Here is a 21,053-nt window from a genome sequence, read left to right on the forward strand (position 1 = left end):
GAGCGGGGCCAAGGATTGAACTCACATCCTCATGGGTACTAGTTGGCTTCGTTCCTGCTGAGCCACAAGGGGAACTCCATGGTGTACTTTTAAAGATAAATATTTTTGTGATCATTTGGAACCATATAAATTCCCTTGCATATTTAGAAGGCATATTTAGCATTGTTTTCAGCTGTCTGTAGATAAAGAGGAAAAACTCACTCTGCTTGTGTCTTTCCCCCTTAATTCTCACACTACTACCGCTACCACACTCATGAGCCTCTTGACACCCAATGTGCAGAGTTTTTTCCCACACCACGCGATTTTCTGTGATACCAGCTGGGTGTCCTACAATCCAATCTCCTGGGCTTAGCCCCAGGAGATTGCCCCTGACTTCAGATGCCCATCCCAAGTAATAGTTTCCCAGGACCCACAGCTTCTGTGCAATGTAGCTATAAATTGGAAGCTCCCACAATCCCTCCCACCCATGCACCCTATGGTGGAATCTGTTATTTGTCAGAATAGCTCACAGAACTCACTTACATGTATTTACCAGGGTAATAAAGGAGGTGATAAAAGTTAAAGGATACTGGAGTTCCCGTCGTGGCTCAGTGGTTAACGAATCCGACTAGGAACTCTGAGGTTGCGGGTTCGATCCCTGGCCCTGCTGAGTGGGTGAAGGATCCGGCGTTGCCGTGAGCTGTGGTGTAGGTCACAGACGTGGCTCGGATCCCGCATGGCTGTGGCACTGCCGTAGGCTTGTGCCTACAGCTCCAATTCGACCCCTAGCCTGGGAACCTCCATATGCCTCTGGAGCGGCCCAAGAAATGGCAAAAAGACAAAAAAAAAAAAAAAAGTTAAAGGATACAGGTGAACATCCAGATGGAGCGCTTACATAGGGTGAGATTGGGGAGGGCCCTAAGCACAGAAGCATCTGTCCCTGTCCCTGTGAAGGGGTGTGTCACCTTCCTTGTATGTGAATGTATTCACCAACTTAGATGTTCTTCAAACCCTACACTATTGGATTTTTTTCCCCCCAAACCCTATACTATTGGATTTTTTTTATGGCGGCTTCCTCACATAGGCATGATCAATTATTCACCTCATTTCCAGAATGGGGGTGCAGCTGAAAATTCTAAGCTTCTCATTATGTCTCTGGTTTTTCTGGTAATCGATTTCCATCCAGGAGTCCACCAAGAGTGCCTTCATTGGAACAAAAGACACTGCTATCATGTAGAAAACTCCAAGGGATTAGGGAGAGCTGTGTAAGCAACCAGGATCAGAGGTAAAAATACATATATTTCTCCTATTATCTCACAGTAGAATACTTCCAAAGGATTATTAGTCACTGAAGGTGGAGACTGTCTATCTTGTTGAATGCTGTATTCTTTTGTGGCTCAGGAATGCTTTCAGATGCAAGTAACAAGAACTGCAATAGTGGCTTGGACAAACATGAGTCTATTTTTTTCTTCACCTGAGGAATCTGGAAGTAGATTGCTACTGGTAGTGGTTCAGATGCTCAACAAGGCCAAGACAAATATTTCTGGGATTCTCTTGGCCTTTCTCACATTAGCAGTCAAGACAGAGAAGGAGGAAGAAGACAGGGCGGAAAAACAAAATCCTTCCCAGGAACTCCGCCAACTTCCATTTATATCTGTGTCCCATGGTCACTTCTGCCTGGAGAGTGATAGGAAAAGAAGGCAGGATGCCAACTAAAAATCATCCACCAGGATCCCAACAGTCTTTGGAATATGGTAGATTTCCCCATAGTCCTTCATAAATGTCTTTTGAATGCATATGGTAAAGTGTTTATTTACAAATACTCAGCGCTCCTTCCTTTAGAGGATAAGCTATCCCTCCTCTGTTGAACTCAGGAATCTGAATTTTCTTTGGTCAATGAAGGCACAGATGTGGCTTAAAGAGCTTGGCTTCTCTCTCTGCCTTTGTGATCTTGGAAGTATGTCTCAAATGGAGCTTCCATCAGCTTGCATCCCTAAATGGCTGTGATTAGAACTCTCAGCTTGCCCACATTATTTAAACCACTGAGAATTTTGAGGGGGTTGTTTGTTACTGCAGCTTAAACTAACTTATCCTGACTGATACAATGTACGTATCAGATAAAGACATCCACAACAAAGCCCAAATTAAAATTTTACAAACTATATTTCCTGGTTATATTAGTAGCAAGAGTATGTCTAGATTAAGACAAATGATAGACATTTGGAAATCAAAGTAAAAAATAACTCTTCTGTCAAAGTGGAAATCGATACTGAAAAGACAGATGAAGTGTCTAAAGACATTTATCTTGATGAAACCAGTTTATAAAAGTACACATGAGTATACAACTAAAGTTATTCTTAGTAAACCCCATAAGCTAAACCTCTTCTTACTGAAATAAATATGCTTAAATGTTGAAAAAAAATTGAGAATACTTGGATTAAGAATTCAAAATAAGAAGCTGGGAAACAAGTAGCAAAATAACAGTGAGAGAGAGAGAAATTAATAAAGATAAGAGCCTACATTAATCACAAGGCAAAAAGTCAGTGGAATTGATTAATCAAATCAAGAACCAGAACTTTGAAAAGATAAATCATATAGCCAAATCTCTGGGAAGCTTGACTCCCCTCAAAGCAGGTGAAAACATGATAGATATTCAGTGTAAGGTATGAAAACAGGACAGTATAAATTGGCACAACATTTCCTGTGGGAGGTTTGACGCAACTGTCAAAATGTAAAATATGCATACCTTGAAAATTTGATGAACACATAAATGTTAGATTGAACTGAATGAGGTTCTCAAATGCGACGTCGCAGGAAAAAAGACTTTTTGTAAGAAGTTTGGAACCCTGGACCTGGTACATAGGGACAAAGTGGAACACCCTCTCCAACAGCCTTTGGAGAAAGATGTGTCTCAATCCCTTGGGTCCTGGAGATGGACCACATGACCTTGGCCCCATGATCCTATGAATTCTGAACAAGGGGGATGGTCCTTGCTATACCATCTCCCTTCCTTCCTTCTTCCCCCCTCCAGAAAGGTTTCCTAGATTGTCCTGGTGCTCCAAAAGACAGAATCATCTCCCCAAATGCCCACAAAATCTAGGGGTGTTCACAGTAGTGCCTTATGCATTCTTTGAGCTGCCCTTGTCTCTGACACCACCAGGGATGCTCCTTGAGTCAACTTGCCCCCTCTCATGTTATGAACCAGGGACCTTTTCCGACTCAGGTTCAAGTTTCCTCCTCTTTCACCATTTTGCACTTATGGCTGGAAGGTTAGGGCTCATTCTGTTATTAAGTCAGCACTTAAGGCTGGAAGGTTAGGGCTCATTCTGAGCTCTGGACCTCACTCTGCCCCTAGCATCTCCAAATCCCATGGGAAGATTTCTTTAACACCCTGAATCCTAGAATGCAAAGGGCAAATGCATCCACGTTCCTGGCCTGCAGTAGACCCTGGCTGTTGGAATTTATGGCCAGAAACAAATGACATACTCTTCATTCACTTATACATATTTACATTTATTTATTTACTCCCTTCACTCAAAAAATATTTGTCTGCACACCTACTTAGTGCCAGGCATTTTTCTAGACGTGGGATTCAGCGGTGAAATGAACAGAGAAAAATCTTTGCCCTACTGGAGAGCTACCATTCTCCAGTAGGGCGGATAAACAAGAAACAAAAATAAATAGGTGAGCTAAAAATGTAGGTCAGTGGTAAAATCTATGGATAAAAATAAAACCTGGATGGAGGGAGAGAGTATGGGGTAGTTGGAGTTTTAAATAAGATGGTTAGAGGCGCCCCTGAGAGGCGACATTTGGATGAAAGCATGAAGGAGGGAAGGCGTGAGCATACAGATTTCTGGAAGGGACATATTCCTGGAAGAAGGAATGACAACTGATAAGCCCTAAAGAGGAAGCACGTGAAGAGTATTTGATCCCATCGTGCCGCAGTGGTTAACGAATCCGGCTAGGAACCATGAGGATTGTGGGTTTGATCCCTGGCCTTGCTCAGTAGGTTAAGGATCCGGTGTTGCCGTGAGCTGTGGTATAGGTCGCCGATGCAGCTTGGATCCCCAGTTGCTGTGGCTATGGTATAGGCCGGTGGCTACAGCTCCAATCAGACCCCTAGCCTGGGAACCTCCACATGCCACGGTGCAGCCCCATAAAGACAAAAGACAAAAAACAAACAAACAAACAAAACTAAATAAATAAAGGTAGTGCCCCTGAGAAGGGGAACACGGGAGAAGGAAAGATGCTGGCAATGGCACCGGCACCAGCTTTTAACGCGAAGAACACATACCTTCTACAGGAAACCCTAACAAGGGCACGTGAGCTCCTAAGTCATCTTTGAACCACCCTGGTCATCTCCAAGGACCAGCGTGAGATCATCTCCAAAATCTGTTCCCTAGCACTCCGTGGTTCTCCCTCCAGAGGGCTCTGCTTCCCATTGTTGGATGAAAAATGAGCAGAAGGAGAGCCCAGTGAGCCTGGCTCATCGGAATTCTGCCTCTGTCCCCTTGCTCTCTTCAGTGACAGGGAAAAAAAAAATCACTGTGTAAGCTGCTCCGTGAAAAACAATATTTAATTAGGGCCGAGAGAGTTAGACAAGCAAACAATTAAATGTTCTATTACGATCCGTCTTGAGCCATTTAAGCTTTTGTTCAATAAGAAATCATTATAAAAGTCTAATAGAAATGAAAATATAAATAGTGTAGTTTTGTGTTGCATTTCAACTGTTTCATCAGCCTTGTGGATCCAAAAGCCGGTGTGATCAGGATGGATGAAGACATGGGCAGGGAGGGCATGGAAGAGGCACGTGTCTGCCACCTGGCTGGCGTGGGGGCAGGAGCTTTTTAGCAAGGATGGTTTGGACCTGAGCAACAGGGGCTTTTTCATCTTATTTTTACTGTCTGAGCAGCAACATGAGAATTCTGCCTGGGAGGGAGGAGAGGCAGCTTAAAAGACACTCCTGGATGTCTGGTGAGATGCTGGATTATAGACTAAATACGTCTAATAAAGTCCCCTGGTTACCCAGCTTTGAGGATTTGGAAATAACTTCAGACCATTCCATGAAGGAATGGCTTCCCTGCAGCTGGAAAAATGCCTGCTGGGGCACCACCATCACAGCATAGGCTTTGGGATAAAGATCCCATCCATAGCTGAGATCTGAGTCTCTGCAGCCAGGACTCCCACTACCAGGGATGCAGAGGCGCAAGCCCAGGTCACCTCCTCCTTCTATCCTTTCAGCATCTCCCTCCCCTCGCTAGGAGTTCTGAAACCAAAAACACCTGCCACTAGAACCTAGCCAGAAGCGAGACTGGGACTCGAACTCCTGTCCCGAGACTCAGACCCAGCCAAAACCTAGATTGGGACTTGAACCCATGTTGGCTTAATTAGAATCACTCACCTCAGAGTTCCCTTTGTGGCTCAGTAGGTCTCAAACCCAACCAGTATCCATGCGGATACAGGTTTGATCCCCTGGCCTTGCTCAGTGGGTTAAAGACCTGGTGTTGCCATGAGCTGTGAGTGTAGGTCGAAGATGTGACTCAGATCCAGCATTGCTGTGGCTGTGGTGTAGGCTGGCAGCTACAGCTCCAATTGACCCCCAGCCTGGGAACCTCCATATGTGTGGGTGTGGCCCTAAAAAGACACCCCCCCCCCAAAAAAAACCCCCAAAGATCATCTTGGCCTATGTGCTTATCCCCAATCCAGTTAAGGTGGCAGGAGAAATGGAACATTCAGATGGCTCAGGTCATATTTTCATTCTTGGATCCAGAGGTGAGATGATTTTCCACAGAGACCACATGATTATGAATGAAAAAGGGGTGGTTTCCTGAAGGAAAATCAGAGTACTGTCCCCAAAGTGGCAGATGTTTGCTGGGTAATAGTAACAGATTACCCACATCCATGCTTCCTGGTTTTCACGGTCACGGTCAAAATCTTGTAGGTCCCCCCGCCCCTTTTTTTAAATTCCATGAATTTTATTACATTTATAGTTGCACAACAATCATCACAACCCAATTTTATAGCATTTCCCCAACCTCCCCCACCTCCCCCACCCCCCAGCCCATCTCCTTTGGAAACCATACATTTTTCAAAGTCTTTGAATCAGTGATCTGTTCTGCAAAGAAGTTCATTGTGTCCTTTTTTTAAAGATTCCACATATAAGTGGGAGCATATGACGTTGGTGTCTCATTGTACGACTAACTTCACTTAGCATGATAATTTCTAGGTCCGTCCATGTTGCTTCAAATGCCATTAGTTCTTTCCTTTTTATGGCCGTGTAATATTCCATTGTATATATATGTACCACATCTTCTTTAGCTACTCCTCTGTCAATGGGCGTTTAGGTCGCTTCCATGGCTATTGTATATAGTGCTGCAGTGAACATTGGAGTACATGTGTCTTTTCAAGTCATGGTTTTCTCCGGATAGGCGCCCAGGAGTGGGATTGCTGGATCAAATGGTGATTCTATTTTTAGTTTTTGAGGCATCTCCATATTGTATTCCACAGTGGTTGCACCAATTTACATTGCCACCAACAGTGTCATAGGGTTCCCTTTTCTCCACACCCTCTCCTGCATTTATTGTTCGTAGACTTTTTGGTGATGGCCATTCTGGCTGGTGTAAGGTGTCACTTCATAGTGATTATGATTTGCATGTCTCTAACAATGAGTCACGTGGACCATCTTTTCATGTGTTTGTTGCCCCCCTGTATTTGTAGGTCCCTTTAAGCTCAGCCACATGCTGAGCATGGCAGGATGGCTTGGTAACCTCATCAGGAAGGCAGTGGCCAGTGGGAAGAGCCAGTCTGAACACAGTGAGATGACACAGATCCTACCCTTGACCTTCTAAAATCTTTTAGGTCCAACTCTGGTCCTGTAGTACTTTATCGACCTCAGGGTCTTGTTTGAGACCAGTTATGAGTCAGGGATAAACATGCCAAAACTGAGATCGAGAATGGGTGCCTCAGGCTGCTGGGTCTAGGCCTTGGGAAGGGACACTTTTTTTTTTTTGTCTTTTTGTCTTTTTAGGGCCTCACAAGTGGGATATGGAGGTTCCCAGGCTAGGTAGGGGTCAAATAGGAGCTGCAGCTGCTGGCCACAGCCACAGCAACACGGGATCTTTAACCCACTGAGCGAGACCAGGGATGGAGCCCATATCTTCGTGGAAAGTAGTTGGATTTGCTTCCACTGAGCTGCAGTGGGAACTACCATGGGCCGTAATTTGCTGACCTCTGATCTAGGGGATGAGTGCAGGCTGGGCTCCTCAGGATGAAGAAATGGACTCAGAAGCAAGAGATTTTACAGGAGTAACTACTGTGTAAGGAAAATGGGAGGAGTTCCTGCTGTGGTGAAACGGGATCGGTTGTGTCTCTGGAGCTCTGGGTGTGGATTTGATCCCTGGCCTGGCACAGTGGGTTAAGGATCCAGCATTGTTACAGCTGAGGTGTAGGCTGCAACTACAGCTCAGATCTCATCCCTGCCCTGCGAACTCCATATGCCAAGGGGTGGCCAGAAAAGGGGAAAAAAAGAAGAAAGGAAAAAAGAAAAGGAGAATGCAACAAAATAAAAATGAATTTGGCGTTCCCATCATGGCCCAGCGGAAATGATTCCAACTAGGAACGATGAGGTTGTGGGTTCGATCCCTGGCCTCGCTCAGTGGGTTAAGGATCCAGCATTGCCGTGAGCTGTGGTATGGATCACAGACACAGCTCGGATCCTGTGTTGCTGTGGCTGTGGCATAGGCCAGAGGCTACAGCTCCAGTGAGACCTCTAGCCTGGGAACCTCCATATGCCACGGAAGCAGCCTTAGAAAAGGCAAAACAAACAAACAAAGGATCTGGAGTTGCCGCAAGCTGTGGTGTAGGTTGCAGACGTGGCTTGGATCCTGCATTGCTGTGGCTGTGGTGTAGGCCAGCAGCTACAGCTCCGATTGTCCCCTTAGCTTGGGAACCTCCATATGCCTTGGGTAGAGCCCTAAAAAAGCAAAAAATTAAAAAATTAAAATAAATTTAAAAAAAGAAAAAGAAGGAAATGGGAGAAGGCAGTCCATATTGCTGACCGTATAAGGTCTCTGCCAGCCTAAGGGGGCACTCTGGAGCACAGGTCGCCCATTAGGGAGGTCCTGCACTGGGCGGAAATGGCCAGGCCATGGTACCACTGCCTTGCTGCATCAGCCGGAGGCCAGCCCTAGAGGACCGTGACCTTGGTTGAAGAGCTGAGGCTCCGGAAGGAGCTGCCAGCTGGAGGCTGCCAGTCAGTCACACTGCTTGCTGCTGGGTCAGCATGCATCTCTTGAAGGGGGAATTACATGGTGCATTTCCGGGTCTTGCACAAGCCCCAAGATCCAGCAGTAAGCACAGGGGGCCGGAGCTGGGAGGAAGACCAGTTTGTGCTGGAGGAGGACTTTGGTCTGCCTCTAGAATGGGCCCAAAGGTTTAGACATGGGACAAACACCTTTCTGTGCAAAGGGTGCATTTGCCTGGAGCATATGCCTTCTTTTGAGAACCCGCGATGGCATTCAGCATCCGAATGAAAATCAGGGGCCCTGGGTCCTGGCCGAACTCATCCTGGCCACATTTGAGGTTAATCAAGCTCATTGTGTTCAGATTTATTTATTTTTGTAGTCTTTTTTAGGGCCACACCCGTGGCATATGGAATTTCCCAGGCTAGGAGTGGAATTGGAGCTGTAGCCAACAGCCTACACCACAGCCACAGCCATGCCAGATCTGAGCCGCATCTGGGACCTATGCTGCAGCTCATGGCAATGCCAGATCGTTTAACCCACTGGCCAGGCCAGGGATTGAACCTGAGTCCTCAGTGGATACTAGTTGGATTTTTTACCGCTGAGCCATGACGGGAGCTCCTTTTTCAATTTTTTTTTTCAACTTTCTTTCTTTCTCTCTCTTTCTTTCTTTTCTTTCTTTCTTTCCTGCTTTCTTTCTTTCTTTCTTTCTTCTTTCTGTATCTTTCCTTCTTTCTTTCTTTATTCTTCTTTCTTTCTTTCCTCTTTTCTTTCTTTATGTCTTTCTTTCTTTCTTTCGTTCTTTCGTTCTTTCTTTCTTTCATTCTTTATGGTCTTTCCTTTCTTTTATTTCTTTATTTCTTTCTTTCTTTCATCTTTTGTCCTTTTTAGGACTGCACCCGTGGCATACGGAGGTTCCCAGGTTGGGGGTTGAATCAGAACTGCAGCCGCCAGCCTATGCCAGAGCCACAGCAACGCCAGATCCAAGCTGTGTCTGCGACCTACACCACAGCTCATGGCAAGGCTGGATCCTTAACCCACTGAGCGAGGCCAGGGATCTAATCCACAACCTCATGGTTCCTAGTTGGATTCATTTCTGCTGCGCCACAATGGGAACTCCCAGCTTTATTTTTATTTATTTATTTATTCTTTTTAGGGCTGCACCCATGGCACATGGAAGTTCCCAGGCTAGGGGTGGAATTGGAGCTACAGCTGCCAGTCTACACCACAGCCACAGCAATGCGTGATCTGAGCTGCACCTGTGACCTACACCACAGCTCACGGCAACACCAGATCCTTAACCCACTAAGCAAGGCTAGGGATCGAGCCCAAGTCTTCAGGGATTACTAGTCAGATTCGTTTCTGATGCACCACAACAGGAACTCCTCAGCTTTATTTTTAATTGGCAAGCCTCGGAATATAATTGGGCTTCCCATGCAAGCTTCTTATAGGAAGGAACGTGCAGGCCACTAGCCTCAAGTAGGCAACTGTATTTTTCATTGTAAATGCATGGAACTATAACTTACGTTCCAGCCTCAGTTTCAGGTGAGACCACGTCAGAGAAATGGGTCTCTTAGGGAACTGCTGGCAGAAACCACTCACCTTGGCCTGGCCTGATATTAACCCCTTGCATGGGTGGTCTCACAACAGGAGGTCCTGCTAAGAAACACGGTACTGCCTGCCGCAGGAAACTAACTGGAAGCATTTGGGAGGGGCCTAAAGGAGGGAGGAGACACCAGCCCGTAATTTGTCCTGCCAACCTCCCAGAAACCCTCACACTGGAATCCACCTTGGCTGAGAGATGCACATGCTGCCAGGAGGGCCCTGATTTGGACCAAATGTGGGCAGGAGCAGGATGCTGGGCCAAAGACAACCCAGAAACTAACTCTGCCTCCATAAACCCTGAGACTGATCAGCCACGCGGCAGGTCAGTCCCGGGTTCCCTCGCCCTGCTGCTCTCCCCCCGGGCACCCCTTCCCAATAAAGTCTTGTGCTTTCATAGCACGTGTGTCTCCTTGGACAATTCATTTCTTTTATAATTATAATTATAATAATAATTATTATTACTAATTTATTTATTTTTGCTTTTTAGGACCACACCCATGGTATATGGATGTTCCCAGGCTGGGGGGTGGCATTGGAGCTCCAGCTATCAGCCTACACCACAGCTCACGGCCATGCTGGATCCCCAACCCACCAAGGGATTGAACCCACATCCTCATGGTTACTAGTCAGATTCGTTCCTGCTGTGTCACACCCAGAACTCTGGACGATTCACTTCTGGATGTTAGATAAGAGCCACTGTTCTGGTAAAAGTCCACTGTCAGAGTCTGGATGACATCTCAGCCTAATAAACTGAGAACTTGAATATGAACCTGTGAAATGCACCAAAGCAAACGCTGCTCTGCAAGGCTTTTGGAACTCAGGAAAGCTGCCTCCCCTAGATATCCCCCTGCCTTGTCTAGCTCTTCTTTTTTTGGTTTTTGCTTTTTGGTTTTGTCTTTTTCTGGCCGCTCCTGCAGCCTATGGAGGTTCCCAGGCTAGGGGTCAAATCAGAGCTGCAGCCATCGGCCTACATCACAGCCACAGCAGCTCAGGTTCCAAGCTGCATCTGTGACCTACACCACAGCTCATGGCAATGCCAGATCCTTAACCCACTGAGTGAGGCCAGGGATTGAAGCCATGTCCTCATGGATGCTAGTCAGATTTGTTTCCACTGAGCCGTGACGGGAACTCCCAGCTCTTCTCTGGATTGTCTACACTGCAAGTATGTGAGAAGCTCATTTGGGTGGATGACAACCACCCAACCTTGTTGGATACAGAAGGACTCCTCATTTGCTAACATCTGTCCTGCCACGGGGGTGATGCGAGGCTGTCAACCACAAGGAGATTTCAAAATTCTCTGCAGTGGGTCTGAAGGCGCATGGCTCCCAGCCAAAGATGACATTTCCCTGACACCCTACATGGAGCCCCAGGTGGACAGGGTCCTACACGCTTATAGGGAGAACAGAGCTGTGCTTGCAAGCGCTGTGACCTGAGCTGGGGGGCCACACCAAGCCATTGGTGGGGGGGCAGCCCCTTCCTGAGGAATGGAGTGACACCACTGCAGCTGCAAAATCTCCATCGTCTTGTCATCTTGGTTTTTGTTTGTATACATTTTGGGGGAGTAGAGCCGACTTACAATGTTGTACTAATTTCAGGGGTACGGAGAAGTGAATCAGTTCTGCATATCTGTCGTCTTATTAGGCATGGATATTTGGCCACTGGTACCTGTGCAGCTCTGGGGTGGGGGAGGAATGAATGTGGACCCACCTGTCCCTGGGGGGGGGGGTCCTCTGGGTGAGCCACGTGCAGGCTGAAGGACAGGGGGTTTGCATCCATTGGCATCAGAGTGAGTGCAGGCATCATGGCTGGATGTGACAGACGAGGAGCCAGCGCCTTGAACAGAGGGCATGAGACGTATGCACAGCATCTGAATGGATGTTCCTAATTTTTATCATCACATAGCTCTTTGATCAGCCTATTATTTCAGCTTAATTAATAGCAGCTCTCCTTCCTCCAGGATAATGCATTCAGGTTTATCATTGAAAGCAGAGCTCAGGTCCATCCATCCTGATTTCACAGGGTGTCGCAGGCTTATCTCCTTCCCCTGGTTCCCCTATCTGTCGAGCTAGTTAGCTAGCTGGTTGAGGGGTCATATGTTAGATCACCTCTAAAAAGGGAAAGAGATTTCCTCTGTTTTCTGATCCACATTTTTGGCTTGTTTTCTGGAGTCATCAACCCCTGCCCCCGTTTTCTCTGCAGCTCGTTTCTGCAAAATTCTTTTTTTTTTTATTTAAATGACTTTAAATCATCACAGAATATATTAGATTATCCTCTCCCTTGGGTTGGATCATTGTAGGGATGGAAGTAAGCTAAACATTTAGCAATCATTTTTTTCTTAGTCTCTTAATTGAATGGGGACTGGCTCCTGGCACGACTGGTTTTCTGCCCAGAGATATCCCCCAGCATCCACAGCTGGGCTCCTGTTGGGTCTGTAAACACACAAGGCCACACTGGGGCAAAGGTCCTTCAGGATTTAGAGCTGGATCCTCGCTGAACAAAGCCTCATTTAAGGCCCTCTTGAATCCAGGAAGGCCAGTCCCTCCTTCATGGGCAGCCATCTGCCTCATATCGTCATTCACAGAGACCTCATGCCAGCATTTCGGCAGCATCTTCTTTTGCAAATGATTTATGGGTCGTAATGAGCCAAAGACCCGTCCAGGTTAACCTGACCCAGTGCTGGGGTCCATAGGACAGGAAGCCACGCTTTGTGTTCTAAGGGTTGGAGAGATCGATGGGCCATGGTGTGCGGGGGTATCTGCAGGTCGGGGCTGCTGCCGGCTTCTACAGCACCGTGTATACGGCAAAAGCTGCCTCCTCTGGGTAGATACAGCCCCACGGCCACAGTGAGGAGAGGATGGCTCCTTCTAGGAAGAAATGTGACTCTCTCCCAGCACATCAGCCCTGTGCCACGGTGAGGAGGCGTGGACTGTATTTCAAGGCTGCTTGACTCTTTGGCCGGGCCCTTTAAAACACAGACAGCCCTGAAGCAAATGCCACTGGTTCTCTTGTGGGAGCTTGGGTGAGCCTCTCCCCGTGCTTGTTCTTCCCACTGGAGGGAAAGAGTAATCTAACCTCTTTGGCTTCTCCTCTCTTGTCTTCTGATAGGTTCCCAGGAGGATGGAGACAGATCCCCCCCAGCCCCCAAATGCGGGGGACCTGCTGTGGACACTCTCTCCCGCGATGTGGGTTCAAGTTGGGCAGCAAGAATCAATGGCCAGTGGGAAAACAACTGCCCGCATAGATTAACCACCTGCAAGGATCAACTGCCCTCTGTCTCGGGACTCAACCCCCTCCCTCTCCCTTGAGCGTCCCCTCCTCCTTCTTTGTTGTCCCTGCCTCAAGTTCCCACCATAAACTCCAGCCACCGATGCCTAACCCTAACCCACCACAGATCCTTTATGAGCCTAGCATCTCCTCATAGTCACGGCTGGTGCCATCTTGAACTCAGCCCATGCCCCTCTGATACCTTCATGAATCTGTCGCTTTACTAACTTGACCTTGCATGTTCCTCCCTTGGCAAACCTAACATCTTCCCCGCATCTTAACCTTTTGCTATGATGTAGGGACTGTGGGTCCCATTTTAGAGATGAGAAAACTGAGGATCTGAGCAGTTTCCCAAGGCTATGCAGCTTGTAAGTGATTGGGCTTGGATGATTAGAAAATAAATCTGGGAGTTCCCGCGTGGCTCAGTGGTTAGCAAATCCAAATAGGAAGCACGAGGGTGCGGGTTCGATCCCTGGCCTCGATCAGAGGGTTAAGGATCTGGCATTGCCATGAGCTGTAGTGAAGGTTCCAGATGAGGCTCAGCTCCTGCATTGCTGTGGCTGTGGCTACAGCTCCAAATCGACCCCTAGCCTGGGAACCTCCATATGCCATGGGTGCAGCCCTGGAAAAGACAAAAAGACAGGAAAAAAAAAAAGAAGAAGACAAATCTGTCCAACATCTGTGGTCTTTCAACTACATTTCCTTGGAAATTCCCTGGAGAGATTCTGATTTTTTGTGATCAGAATATAGTCATCCTTTGGTATCCATAGGGATTCCACGGTTCCAGGAGCTCCCACGGTTACCCAAATCCACAGATGCGCAGGTCCCTTATATCAAATGATGCAGTCCAATGAATACAATGGGCCCTCCAAACCCGTGGATTCGACCACCTGCGGCTGAAATTCCAAGGTCAGACTGTACAGCTGGAGTGTTGGGTCTCTCCCCCAACGTAACCCTCTGATGATGCCTTTTCTTTAACTCGAGCTACTGACTCTTTGTCAAGCTCTGGGAGAAACACTAGGTTTAAGAGGGAAATGAGTGAAAGAAGCTTCCTGTCTAGTTTGGTGGGATGGACAAGCCCTGTCACCTAACATTCCTAAAATAAGAGGGAAGAAGGCAGGGCACAACCCTTCAAGAATGACACAGCTGGAGTTCCCAACGTGGCGCAGTAGAAATGAATCCAACTGGGAACCATGAGGTGCGGGTTTGATCCCTGGCCTCGCTCAGTGGGTTAAGGATCTGGCATTGCTGTGGCTGTGGTGTAGGCTGGCAGCTGTCATTCCAATTCAATCTCTGGCCTGGGAGCCTCCATATGCTGCAGATGTGGCCCTAAGAAGCAAAAAAAAAAAAAAAAAAAAGAATGACAAAGCCACTGAGGATACACTATAAACTGATTAGAACTGACTAGGTCCAAGATGGCAGAAGATTCGACTTCCACTGTCCATTGAGCCCCCACTGTACCCTCATTGTAGCACATTGGCATACGCCAAATGACTTGCCCACAGGTAGCAGACAGTTTGGAGGCTCATCATAAAAGGCCAAGAAGTGGGCAGTGCCCCAATTCCTGGAAATTCCCGCCCCTTCCCCAAAATTGTTGGAATAACCCTCCCACTCATTAGACTATGAAATTACCCAGCCCATAAAAACTCTCTACCCCATATTTCAGGGCCGCTCTCCTTCTGAGATGGCTCACACTCTATCTCTTTCAATAAATCTATCTCTTTTTTTTTAGGGCCCCACCCGCAGCATATGGAGGGTTCCCACGCTAGAGGTTGAGTTAGAGCTGTAGCTGCTGGCTTACCCCACAGCCACAGCAGCATGAGATCTGGGCCTCATCTGTGACCTACACCACAGCTCACGGCAATGCCAGATCCTTAACCCACTGAGTGAGGCCAGGGATCGAACCTGCCACTTCATGGATCTTGGTCAAGTTGGTTAACCGCTGAACCATGATAGGAACTCCCCAGGTGTATGATTTTAATTTTAAAAAACCCCAGTGATTCCAACTATAATGGAAAAAATTAAAATAATTTAAAAAATAAATAAAATAAAAAATGAAAAAATAAAACCAGTGGGTTCCAGACCAAACCTGGCTTTTGGTTGCTTTCAAGTCCAGGCCTGTGGATTCAAGTCCCAGTCTGAGTTAAATGGTTTCACTCCCATGTCCATTTCTGCTTCTCCACGAGAGGTGGCTGGGGAAGAAGGAGGAGCCCTGGACTAGTGGTCAGTGTTCTGGGAGCCTCCCCTCAGGCTGGCCGCTGATTTGCTATGTGATACCCTGAGCAAATCATTCAATGACTGGATCTAGTCACTTCAGTTTGCTAGACACTTCCCAGTTTTAGCGTGGGACATCCTGCATCCTGGAACACGCCCCCCCCCCCCCCCCCCCCCCCCCCCCCCCCCTGCCCCATCCCTGGAAACCAATGCACAGTTGGTCACCCTGCATGCAGCCCTCAAACGTCTATCTGGCTCCTTCATGGACTGCAAAGCACTTTCCAGAAAAAGGCCAGCATTTTCTTTTCTTCTTTTTTTTTTTTGTCTTTTTGCCTTTTCTAAGGCCGCTCCCGTGGCATATGGAGGTTCCCAGACCAGAGATCTAATCGGAGCTACAGCTGCTGGTGTACACCACAGCCACCACAGCAATGCAGGATCTGAGCCGCCTCTGTGACCTACACTACAGCTCACGGCAATGCTGGATCCTTAACCCACTGAGCAAGGCCAGGGATGGAACTCACAACCTCATGGTTCCTAGTCAAATTCGTTAACCACTGAGCCACGACGGGAACTCCTCTTTTCTTTTTATTACATAAGCCATGCTTGTTGATTGCTGAAAATAGAGATAATCAAAAAAGGTCTACGTTAAAATGACTAATAAAGAAAATGACTAATAAAGAAAAATGCTGAATTTCACTCTTAAAGAAAGGCACATCAGCAGTCACCAACCCGACTAAAATCCATGAGGATGTGGGATCAGTCCCTAGCCTCACTGAGTGGGTTAAGGATCTGGTGTTGCCATGAGCTGCAGTGTACATTGCAGACATGGCTCGGATCCCAAGTTGCTGTGGCTGTGTTGTAGGCTGGTAGCTGTAGCTCCATTTCGATCCCTAGCCTGGGTATTTCCATATGCCGAGGGTGCAGCAAAAAAGGAAAGGTACATCAAAACAAGATATTTGGATTTTCTGTTGTAGCACAGCAGAAACAAATACGACCAATATCCATGAAGACACAGGTTTGATCCCTGGTCTCGCTCAGAGGGTCAGGGATCTGGAGTTGCCTTGAGCTGTGGTGTAGGTCAGAGACACAGCTCGATTCTTGTGTTGCTGTGGCTGTGGTGTAGGCCGGCAGCTACAGCTCCGATTCAACCCCTATACTGGGAACTTCCATATGCTGCTGGTTCGCCCCCCGCCCCCCCCAAAAAACAACCAAAAAAGCCAAAAAACCCCACAAAACCCCCAAGGTATAATTTTTACCTCTCAGATTGGAAAAGAAAACAGAAACAGTGAGAACACAGTTGAAGCTGGAAAGACTGTGGACGACATGTGCCCTTTCATTTTCTGTGTTGGGGATACAAACTTGCCTTAAGAGGCCCACTTGGGAGTTCCCGTCATGGCTCAGTGGTTAATGAATCCGACTAGGAACCATGAGGTTTCAGGTTCGATCCCTGGCCTTGCTCCGTGGGTTAAGGATCTGGCGGCGTTGCTGTGAGCTGTGGTGTAGGTTGCAGACTCAGCTCAGATCCCGCATTGCTGTGGCCCTGGTGTAGGCTGGCGGCTACAGCTCTGATTAGACCCCTGGCCTGGGAACCTCCATATGTCATGGGAGGGGCCCGAGAAATGGCAAAAAGACAAAAAAAGAAAAAAGAAAAAAAGAAAAAAGAGGTCTATTTGGCATATGGTTCAGTGTTTGAAAGTATGTACATCTTTTATCCTAGCAAGTCCATTTTTAAGAATGTGCCCTACAGAAATACTTGCATGGGCCCACGAAGATGCGTGTGACAGAATGTCCAATACAGACTTTTTGTTGTTGAACCAAAAAATTGGTACTAACCCAGGAACCCAGCGACTGGCATGAACAAGAGAATAATTGCACGTGGTGAAATCTGAGGCAGTTTCTTCTCTGACTCCCATAGACAAGGGTTCTCGAACATCAGTGTGAATCGGAGCCCTCTGGAGGGCTTGCCCAAGCAGGTTGCTGGACCTTGTCCCCAGAGTCATTTGGTTTTGTGGGTCTGGGGTGCAGCTGGAGAATTTGCATTTTGAATAATCTCCCAGGGGATGCTGTGGGTCCCAAAGTGTGGTAATACTTTGAAAACCACTGGTAGGGGAGTTCCTGTCGTGGCTCAGCAGCAAGGAATCTGACTAGTAACCATGAGGATGCAGGTTCGAGCCCTGGTCTCACTCAGTGGGTTAAGGATCCGAAGTTGCCATGGGCTGTGATGTAGGTTGCAGCTGCAGCACCAATTCGACCCCTATCCTGGGAACCTCCACAGGTGTGGCCCTCAAAAGACAAATAAATAAATGGAAGATCACGGATTATGGAGAGAAATGAGAAAAACTTTCTTCACCTATGACCTAATCCAGATCTGGGAGCAGCGCAGTCAGAGACAGGGACGCCTGGGTAGAGGTCCAGGAGTAGGGTGAAGGCTTCCCTTTGATTTCTTGTCCACGGGCCTGGAGCCGTGACCTGATCCCTCAGAGCATGCATCAGGTAGAAGCAGCCAGATTCCTTGGCAAACATGAATGCCAGGGGTTCCGGCAGAGCGGGTCTTAGCTGTGGGCAGAGGGAGGAAGATGTGGGCAAAGCTTGTGGTTTGGCTTTGCCAGCAAAGATGCAGGCCTTGGGAGCAGGGGCAGCTGGGTGACTTCTGCCAGCTGTGTTTGTTGGCTCTTCCCTGGGAAGCTGGCATTCTGCTTTCAAGGACAAGGTCAGATGCTCAGGGCAGAGAGGAGCAGGTGTTCTCAGGAACCAAACCTTGCAAATGAATTAACAGGTGTTGATTGCTGCCACGCAGAGGTGTGTTGTGTGTGGATATTGTCTTCTGCCTTCCTATCCCTTCCATTTCAGGCTAATGCCACCACCACCTCACTCTCCTCAGCTAGAGCTGCCCTTGAACTCTCCCTGTGTGCATCCTGGGACTTAATTTGGGCCGTTACCCTACGTACAGAGTGTTGCTCTGGATGAAGAAGCAGCCTGGTGGTTCCCAGGCTAGGGGTCTAATGATTTGAGGCATAATGAGGAATATGAGAAAGGGGGGGTATCTCCCTTCGAAACCCCCACAATCCCATCACCACCACCACTTTTGCTAGGATTTTTCTCAATGTCCTAAGAAAGGTCAGAGGAGGGATGCGAGAGAACAATCAAGAGCTGCTACTGTCTTGCTCCTCACCCACAATCTGGGCTTTGTTCCATTTCTGCTCTCTGTTCCCCCGATGCTCTATCTTTTGTTCTCACCAGGCTGACCCAGCTCCTTTAAAGTGGATACCTTCTCCTAAACCAGCTATCATGGACAAAATAAAAACCATTATAAGAACAAACAAACAAACAAGATACCTTCTCCTGCATGTTCTATGCATCAACTTAGAAGGGTTATCCTGCCTACTCGCTCTTCACGGTCTTATTTTTTTCTTTTTTTGTCTTTTTGCCTTTTCTACGGCCACTTCCCACGGCATATGGAGGTTCCCTGGCTAGGGGTCTAATCGGAGGTGTAGCCACCAGCATATGGTGGTTCCCAGGCTAGGGGTCTAATCGAAGCTGTAGCCACCAGCCACACAGCATCTCAGGATCCAAGCTGCATCTGAGACCCACACCACAGCTCGTGGCAACACCAGATCCCTAACCCAGGGAGCAAGGCCAGGAATTGAACCCGCAACCTCATGGTTCCTAGTCAGATTCGTTAACCACCGAGCCACGACGGGAACTCCATTCACGGTCCTACTCTTGAACCCCTTTGATCCATGCATACATTGCACCTTGCTTCGCTGTGGATTTCACCCTTCTGCCTATTGATTTTGCTACACCTTCTCCAGTTTGTCTCTTTTCCTCATCCTTCAGCCTCACACCAACTTTGCTCTTCTCAAACATTCTTTGAGTTCTCTACCCAAGCTGCATGGGCCTGGGTTACCATGGGAAATTCCTGCTCCTGATTCTCCCTAGTTAACTTTGTCTCACCCTTCCCGTTCCAGCACCCATGCCTGCAGACAGAGCCTCCTCAAAAGAAAAGACTGGGAATTGCTTTAAGAGAAATCTGTGCTCTGACCTGGAGAAATACAAACCTGGAAGCAAAAGTCCCCTACTTCTGAGGCCAGATCCACAAGACGCCCTCCTGACACCATGTCAGCTGCACAGTTCACAGCAAGTCTCTGAGCCTTGAGGTGACCGGAGGGGGACAAAGTGCCAGTCAGGAAATGAACTCTGACCTCCTGGGCAGGTGTTCCAACTGCTGTCCATGGTGCTGAAAACCTCCACCCATTTGCCTCTGGGTGGAGGAACAGGATCAAGAAGACCATGTGAAGGAAATTAAAACTGTCCTGAGGCGTTCCCATCGTGGCGCAGTGGTTAACGAATCTGACTAGGAACCATGAGGTTGCAGGTTCGCATCCCTGGCCTTGCTCAGTGGGTTAAGGGTCTGGTGTTGCTGTGACTGTGGTGTAGGCGGGCAGTTGCAGCTCTGATTCGACCCCTAGCCTGGGAATCTCCACATGCCATGGGTGCAGCCCCCCCCACCCAATCTAATTAAACTGTTGTTGGTTGAGGTTCTCTAGTTGGGCTGGTCCACTGACCCAAGAGAAAGGCAATAATGTTGAAGGCATCGTGCCTGATCTTGACATCTTGGGTATATCATTTATCTTCATCTTTAAAATAACCCAACAGGGGTAGGCACAGTTATCTTCATTTTACTGATGAGGAAGTACAGGCACAGGGAAGTCGCTCACACTTTGGTTCAGCTCATAGAGCTGTTAAGTGATGGAGCCAGGACCCGGGCAAAGAGGTGCTTATTCCCCCTGCTGGAATGGATGACATTTGACCCCCACACCCCTCAGGCTAGTGCTGATGACTCTTTGTTAGGCAGCTGCTGACATGTGGGCAGGTCACCAGATTGCATGTTTTCTTCCCAGGGGATTTCAAATTTCACATCTCTGAGATGCTGAAATGACTTCCCAAGCCCTCCTTGTCCTCAAAAAAAAAAAAAAAAAACCAAAAAAAACAAAAACAAAAACAAAAAAAAAACACACATACACACCACACCCACACAAATGAAAAAATTTCATTTCCTTTCTCATTTAGGGGCAAGGGATATGAAGATAAGCAAGATTCCAATTAAAATTGAATGTTTTATTTTAATTGACCTTTGATGCCCGGCTCACTATCTCCCTTGCATCCCCGCTCGGGCCCCTTCCATGCCTTGCTGTGCTCTGTGATTCATCAGGGCCTGAGGCTCAGCAGCTGTAATTGGTTTGTAACTTCCTGGAATGTCAAAGCCGAGATGGAAATTTTACGTATCACTCCACCAATTCCATCCTGGTTTTAATAATAAGTTGGCAGAGGGGAAGGCAGATTTACAGCGGGAGAGAAATGTAATCAAATTTGGAGGTGAAATGCAATAAGTACAAATGCTAGTTTTCATTTGGGCGCTTCTTAGATAAATGTGATCTCACCCAGCTCCCCAGCCAAATCTGTTGCTTCTTCTGGAGCACTGGAGGGCCCCTGTGGAATAAAAATCCTCAGAGGGAGAGTTTGGATCTAGGGTTCCCCCAGCCTCAGCCCCAGCAGAGTGACCCTGGTAGACAGAAAAGCAACGGAGGGAGAGTCGGTTAAGAAGACAAGGCTGGAGTTCCCGTTGTGGTGCAGCGAAACAAATCCGACCAGGACCCATGGGGATGTGGGTTCGATTCCTGGCCTCACTCAGTGGGTTAAGGATCTGGCGTTGCCGTGAGCTGTGGTGTAGGTTGCAGATGTGGCTCGGAT

This window comes from Phacochoerus africanus, chromosome 5 (assembly GCF_016906955.1).
Source record: "Phacochoerus africanus isolate WHEZ1 chromosome 5, ROS_Pafr_v1, whole genome shotgun sequence".
Taxonomy (NCBI): Eukaryota; Metazoa; Chordata; class Mammalia; order Artiodactyla; family Suidae; genus Phacochoerus; species Phacochoerus africanus.